We start from the raw sequence: 8,631 nt of genomic DNA, 5'->3' as shown, positions 1-8,631 counted from the left end.
CTTGGTGAACTCATCCTTGTGAATACATCAAGTCGAGTTCAATTCTGGTGATCTTTGACATGCAAATTTGCATCATCGCCTGATTATAGGTTATACTGACGCCACTAACTATTGACGAGACAACAATAAACAATGATCAGAATGGCTGTAGGCATCATTTTAAAACAAATTTATAAAAATTGTAATTCATTTCAAATATTTAATTCACTATTAATCCAAATAGTGAATAGCTGAGTAGCTGAGTAGCTTAGTTTACTAGCACAATTCAACTAGTTTATGTAGTTAGCTTATATAAACACTTATTGGATTATAGCATGAGCTCTTTGGGAAACATCAAAACATTTATGTGATTGGCTCCTCATTGTCAGCATAAAATATGCTGCTAAGCCCCTCCCATTTCATGCTGCTTCAGAGGGGGCACTGCCCCCCCGGATGTGCCTGTGCTTCTTCCAGTAAAATCCCACGGCGCTGTGAGCTTGTTAAGGAGCTGACGTGCTCGTAGCCATGATATGTTTATTGTTATGACGAGATGCTCCAGCTGTGCTCACTTCACCGCCGCTCATTGATCAGCTGCCTCGGCTGTTATTGATTTTGAATTGGAAATCAATGAAGATGTCTTAATTTGTCTTAAAAAGGCCTTTGTTTGCCGTTGGCTGATTACTTCTTATCTGTGTGCTTTTATATCGTTAAAAACAGGCTGATATTAATAATGTTCAGCACATCAGAGTTCATTCAGGTGTTTTCAGCAGATGACAATTTGTCATTAAAAAGGACTCAGAATACATCCAAGGTGCAAATTAATTTCTGAGTGTATGGCGTGAGGGAAGCTGAGCCGATTAGCAGTGGGACCAGAAAAGTGAGTCTGTTCCAGAGGTACTTGTGCGGCTGGTGGGAGGTGAGTGACAAGCGACAGATCGGCAAAGATAGGATGAAGTGCAGCGTTCAGAGGGAAGACAGCGGAAAGAGGTGTCTGTGTTTGGGGCGGGGCCGGGAGGGGGGCTGCTTTGTCTGTCAGTCTCAGCTTCACCCCACCCCCACGTGGTGCTGGTCGACGTGAAGGCTCCAGTTCCTCAGCACCGCTTCTGGTGCATCGTTTTTGCAATGCAACACAAAATAAGAGTGTTTGTTTGTGCACCGAATGTAGAGCTGAAGGATAAAAACGTTTATCCACCAGGGGGCAGATTAGCGCCGCATCGTGCCTGGGTTAGGGCATGTTGGTGATGTCATTTGTCACCATTATGACATCATGCTGGAGAAACATACAAAAGTTTTTTCATCCAAACTTTCCACCATAAAACCCATCAAAATCAAAATGCTTGCAATTTTACTTACGATTTTAATTCGCTAACAGAGCGCATCATTTCAGTATAGCTGCTAGCGGATTCTTTTGGGCAAATCAGCTTGTTTTGGTGTGTATTTTCACTTCATTATGTTCACTAATTTGCACAGCTCCACCTGTGGGTGACACGAGTATTGCAGCCAAAAGTGTGTCTTGGTAAATTTTTGTTGCATTCTTATCTGTTGGTGACAAATATGATGCATCATCAGAACGCAGCGTCAGAATTTTTATGTCAAGGTGCAACATATTCTCATAAGGAGTTTCATATGACATACTACAACCTAAGAGCAATATGTATATTTATATTAACACACATTTTGCATTTAACATTCAAAAATGTCCATAATAATAATAATGATAATAATAATAATAAAATAAAAATAAACATTTACTTCTTTTTTCCACATTCACACAATCCACCACCATCTTGTTGGTGACGTCGTCACCCCCTCCTGGTGAAGGAATACATCATGTATGTACAAATCCCTCTGAAAACTGTGTGCTGATATTTGAATTTTTGTGCATTATTCTCTTTGTACATTTTACTCAGAATTTTTCCTGAGAATAGTCTGCAACGTGTCACATTCATGGCATTTTTCATGTTCATAACATTTATTTGCTCACATTAAAATGAGGCTAAAAATTCATTGTTGTCAGATTAACAAAAATCTGCCAATTTCTGCCAATGTGGAAAGCTCGTTTTTCCTCACCTGTCTTTAGATAAGACACCTTTGGTGTTTCCACATTTACACCAAGAGGTTTGACATTGTGCGGAATGAGACTGTAATTTTGGACGACATGCACAAAAAACACTTTAAAACGTGATGTGCGACATCACGTGTGCGACATCAGATGGTCATGAAAGCAAACACATTTTATGGCATAAATTACATCCTAAACAGGCAGTTGTGGTCTGAAATCGGAACCTGTGCTGCACAAAGAAGACTGCTCGGGTACAAATATGTATGTTGTGTGTGCCGTTATTACCATGTGTTACTAACTCCACCACACCTAAAATTACATTGTACCTCCTGCAATAGAGAAAAATAACATTCAGCAGTCGAGCTACAACTAAACGTATTTTTAGAATTGATGAATCGATTGATTATTTTCTAGATTCACTGATTAGTTGTGAAGCCCATAAAATGCGAGAAAATGCTGAAAAATATTGATCTGTGATTTATGGACTGATGGTGCTTTCAGATGCCTTGTTTTGTCACAAAACTAGAAAAATAAACCAAACGAACTTCTATTTTACAAGCTGAAATCAGAGAATTTGAATAAATAAATGAATAAAGAATTCCTAAGGGTTAATCCATTATCAAAATAGTTGTTGATTAATTTAACAGTTGATTGATAATCTAAGTGTTGCAACACTCTTCATCTGAAATTTGCTGGTGACATCAGATATAGTTGCTGCTCAATGTTTAAGCAGACTGAAGTGAGTTACAGACCTGAACATTCAGTGGATGTGATTAACGCTAATGTTAGCAGCTAACATACCTCCAATGCACAATCAAACATTCCCAAGAAAGTATATTAAACCAAAAAACAGTTTATATATTTAAAAAAACTATTTCAGGTGGGCCACACTCACCAAGAAACAGGTAAATTATAATTAGCGTCATTTCAGTGAAACAATTAACATGACTGGGTCATAGCGATTAACAGAGCGCAGGTTTGCGCTGGTCGATTGGGAAGAACTTATTTGGTGGGTTTCTATCACCCTTGAAATTGTGCAATTTGAAATAGCAAACTGAAAATGGATAGCATGTAAAATTTGAAAATAAACTTTCAAACATTGCTATAAAGTTTTACACTCATAACGTTGTTTTTCAGGCAATCAAAAAAGCCACGTTCCGGGAAACTGCAACAGAAAAACACTTTTTCCGCAATTTTGGTCAACATGATGGACAGACAGAGGTCACATGATGGACGGACTGAGGTCACATGACATTCTCTACAATACATGTTGCGCTACATGTGTACGGATGAAGATTCCGAGATGTCCTTAAACGTCATAAGAAGCCATGTTATGGTAATATTGGCGTTATTAGCAGGAGTTGCACGTCAGTAGTGGACTGTTACCGCAAGAGGTCAAAACCCAGGTGTCACTGAGCATCACTCAATGGAAACACTGCCATTTCACGATACAAATAATGAATGTTTATGAGTGCAATGGCAGGACTCTTTCACCAAATGAAATATTCTTTCCACTGCACAAATAAAAACACATTCATTATTTGTTTTATATAACGCCTAAAATAGGTCCCTGTCATTGGCTATTATAGTAATTTCTAAACAATAAAAAAGGGACTTACGTTTTGGTGTGTGTCACTGGTCCTTTGAGGTCAAGAGGTTCCAAACAGTCCAACATGAACTTTAAATAGCAGTCCAATCCAAAACTGTTCTAAGTCAACTTGCAAAAATAGGCAGATTGTTCAAAAACAATCCTGACCATGTTGTCCGTACCTGACGCCATTCGCTGACTTCTTCATGCACAGACTGCCATCTGTTTTCGTCAGTCCAGTGAAAAGTCACGACAGAAATTTGTTGAGCGCTTCATTCGACAGCGCTTCTACTTCAGCTACAGACGTCCCAGTGAATACTGCCGATGCCTCCAGATGGCGTACTGTTCTTTTTTTTTGTGTTCGAAGAATGAACGGCGTCAATAAGCTCATTCAAACTGTCGTCTGTCACCAAAACAAACCCCGCCATGTTTGTTTTTAAGATAAGTGCTGTCACTGCTAGTGTGAGCGCATGGCGGTCGCGGCGTGCAATAGCACAAAACGCATGGAACCAAATTGCATGGTAAATGGAACAAAATGGCACATAGGACGAATGATCCATATCACGTGACATACAAACCACCAATCAAATGACAAGGATCTATATAATGTGTTTTGTCGACCTTCTGACAATATGACTTAAAGTTTGTGCAAATCTGTAACGGAAACCCGCCAGGTGAGGACGCCTGAGAAGAACTGGTGGTTTTTTGAGTTGAAAGGAACCAGGTGACATGGATCAGGATCCTGATTTGGGTGACCTCGGTAATCCTTCATGTGACCCATTCAACTGGTCACCAGAACACGCCGGATTACAGATTCCGCCCAGTTCAGCGACTTAGGAGGAGGAGATAAAGTACGTCCGGGTGAAACAACCAACACAACCCAGAATGCTGAGAAACAAAAACTGAGGAAACGCTGATTCACTTTATTTTAAACGCAGTTACCTGTCCGTCAAACTAAATTACATCAAAACAGTTGAATTGATACTGTTTGAATCTAATTGTGCTGAATAGGCTTTGAATTGCAGTAGTGTTATTATATATATCATATTAATGTACCAACTAAACTTGACTAGTACTCTCCCAAGCACTGGACAGAAAAACTACCCGCCCCTGGGTATTACCCACCGTGCGCACGGCTGCACACGCCGCCACCCGTTCCAACAACGGCTGCATCAAAACAAACTCCATACACACACGAGCAGACGGACATGCTGCTGTTTGTGTTTGTGTGCATGTATTACATATGCTAATCACCACTGATATTGTGTTATTAAAATGAGTAATTAATAAATAATCTGCAGTATATATGAGAGAGCGCAGCAGTCTGGTTTGTAGCCAGTGCGCACGTTTCACCATAGTCGCTGCTTTTTGTTTTTGTTTGTTAAACAGCGGTGTTCCCTGAGGAGAAACAGAAGGGGTGGCACCTCCCTGTCCGGGATTACATTAATCAAAGTATTTATTTCCCTCGGGGAGCCGGGCGCAAATCACTTCAAATCCCAGTAAAATTGGATAACAGAAGAAAGGGCGCACCTAGGCTAACCCCGTCTTTTGCTTTTTTGCTCATTTCGCCAACTTAATGGATCTAGTTCTATCTAACTTTGTGGAACAGTGTGCCGCTGCTGCGGCGGTGACGGCGATGGTGGCGGCGGCGGCTTCAGGGGGTGGGGGCGGGGGGGGGGGTGCTGAGCAAAGCTTGAGGTATTGAGGCCTTTGAGAAGACAAACAACATAATTGGATGGAAGCGGGCGCTCAGGTGGAGAAAAAAAAAACAACAACACTAACGGCATCCCTGATAGTAGCGTCTGTGGATATAGAGCTGTAGAAATAAAAGCCATTCTCCGCCTGTGTGATTCCCTCTTGAGGCTATAGGCACGTCTGGGTCTGAGCCAGCAGCCGAAAAAAAAGAAATACTAGATCCCCTCCATCTGTGATGGACACATCAGCCTCCAACACCAAAGCTGCAGCTAAGTCTGGTCAATCCATCACCAAAGCTAAAAACAACATGAATTCCTGATAGCGTCTTTTTGCTATTTGCTCAGTAATTACATGTGATGTTTGGGCAAAGCCTCATAAATCAGCTAATGTTTACAGCCAAGCCCCAGCTGATAAGGCCATAAATACACATGGCCTATTACAGGTAATGCAAATAAAATAATAGGGCTGTAATTTTTCCTTATGTGCAGCCGTGTTGGTGGCGCTGGTGCCTCCATCTTTGGCATTCATGAGGGGAACAGGCAGGAAATGTGCTCGCTTTGGGTTTGTGGTTATCACATTGGCGCACGGGCGCGGCGCTCCCAATCAAGAGATAAATGACGGCGTCATTCCGTCATGTTTCAAAGCAAATGCTGCACGTGGAATACATGCAAACATGATGGGATGTTTGGAGGCACATGTGCAGTTGGTGGTGGGGGTGGCGGGGGGGGGGGGGGGTATAAAAGGTTCAAACTGGGAGAACCTATTTTACTTCCAGCTAAATGTGGCTTAAGTTTAATGTTGAACATCTTTAAATTACCACTGTTATGTAAGTCCATGTACAGCACAAATCATATCAAATCAAGTCTGGGAACATGCGTTGATGCTACGCTTTGCAACACCACACAACTGCCTTGGCTCCTGGATAGCAACTACCCAGGCAAACAACATGCCCATTGACACATCTGGAAAATAAGCATCTATCTGCTGCAGCCAGGTGAAACGAAGGCGTGTCCTTGGCCTGCTCCAGCTGTTGAGGTCCTCAGACGTGCTGGATCATGCACAGAGAAACAGACCACATGCCCAAAATGTCATAGCTGATGCTCCCTCACAATGCAAGTGATAGTCCTCATCCTAGTTTCTCTCAGTAAAGGCTTGTTTGATACAAAGTCATTTCAATGGTATCCAAAGATCCTTTGAAGACACCAACTGTAGTACCAAAGACATCCATTCGCTGCCTTACGTCACTGGTTAGTGTCCAAGTCACACAACCATACAGTAAGACAGGCAGCACCAGGACCTAAAAGACTTGGACCTTCACTTGCCTGTAAAAATAATGGCATTGCCAAAGACCTCTGTCCTGTGATCTCAGGACTCTCAAGACCACCAACACCCCCCAAAAATGTAGTCCTAAACGTCTCATTTTAGATTTTCATGACATAACATCACCTATGTCCATATTTGAACTCCTGCATCCTCTGTGAGACATGTACACATGGTGTTTGAGAGAAAGGTCGACTTTGGACTTCTTTTGTCCTGCACAAGTTGGCATTAAGACAGTGCAACATTCCTTTTGCTCAAAATCCAAGATTTAGCCATAGAGTAGGTAACTCAGTGTAATAAAGAGTTGGGCTGCCAACCTAGTTTTGAAACCCACTCATGCTAACTGTCTGTGTCCTTGGCCAAGGTACATAATCTGCATTGTCCTAGTGCAGTCAGCTGGAAATGGGTGCTGGCTTTGGCTGGGAAAGTAACCTGTGGTAGACTGGTGTCCCGTCCAGGGGGAGTCGTAGACTATTATTGACTTCATGCTATTAAATTCAGAGACACCTAGATGATGGGAAACGTAAGAGAAGACAGGATATAGTCTGGTTTTGTTTGGCTGAAATTATGAGAGCAGATAACTGCGTATATGTATTCTTCAAATAGTGGGTGGCACAGTGGATTAGTATTTAGCCTCAAAGCTATAAGGTCCAAGGTTCGCTTCCAAACCAGTCCTTTGTGAGTGGAGTTTGCATGTTCTCCCTGTGATCGCATTGATTCCTTCTGGGTGCTCTGGCTTCCACCCACTTCTAAAGACATGTAGGTACAGATGAACTGGTGATGCTAAATTGACTGTAAGTGAGAGTGTGAATGCATTTGCTTCTCTCCCAGTGACTGCTGGGATAGGCTCCAGTAACCTTCCCCACCAGCTCTTACCTGGACTGGAATAAGTCATACAGTTGAAACAAAATAAGCCAAAACTGGCACATATATCTTGCAGGGCATCCTCCACGTCCCCTGCACCACATTCACATACTTGTTTGCCACTCCAGACTTCCTCATGTAATACTACAACTCTTCTCTTAACACCCTGTCATAAGCTTTCTCTAAGTCCACAAACGTGTATTGTAACTCCTTCTGACCTTCTCTACGACCTTCTCTCTCATATACTTCTCCATCAGTACACTGAGAGTAAACATTGCATCTGTAGTGTTCTTTTTCAGCATGAATCCATATTGCTGCTCATATATTTTCACTTCTTTTCTAAGCCACACTTCTACTACTCTTTTCCATAACATTATGCCTAAGACATTTAATGTCTCTGTAGACACTGCAACTCTGCACATCACCCTTGTCCTTAAAAACCAGCACACTGCTTCTCCACTCTTCAGGCATCCTCTTGCTTTCCAAGATTTTACCAAATAATCTTGTTAAAAATTCCACTGCCATCTCTTCTAAACATTTCCATGTCTCCTCTGGTATGTCATCTGGACCAGCTGCTTTTCCACTCTTCATTATTTTCATAGCAAAGCTTCCTCTTCACCACCAAAGACCCTAAAAACTACCAGCCAATGCTGTCTAGCGACACTTTCCCCTACCACCACCTTAAAGTCTCAATTTCTTTAGGTTGCATCTTCTACGTAGAATGTAGTCCACCTATGTGTAAATTTCTTTTGTTTACTTCAATTTTGTAGTGAGCATGTTGCCTGGCAACACCCTGACATCTTTGTGTGAGTGTGTGTGTGTGAATGAGTGAACGTGAAGCATCACTGTAAAGTGCTTTGAGCTTCTGATTCAGCTGGAAAAGCGCTATATAAATGCAGTCCCTTTCTCCACTCTGATACATCACCCTGTGTTCCTCCTCCTGCTCAAAACATTTATGACAGCCATTTCGACCCTTTTTGTAAAATCTACCCCTTTGCCCTTCCACGATTCTTTCATTGACACCATCTCTACCTTCATCACCTCTGTTCCCTTCACCGCCTGTTGAGGTGATGGTCTGATTAAGCGTTGGGCTTCAGACCAGAGGATCCTCAGTTCAAAACCC

Source organism: Thalassophryne amazonica, chromosome 1 (assembly GCF_902500255.1).
Source record: "Thalassophryne amazonica chromosome 1, fThaAma1.1, whole genome shotgun sequence".
NCBI lineage: Eukaryota > Metazoa > Chordata > Actinopteri > Batrachoidiformes > Batrachoididae > Thalassophryne > Thalassophryne amazonica.
This window is presented reverse-complemented; position numbering follows the sequence as displayed.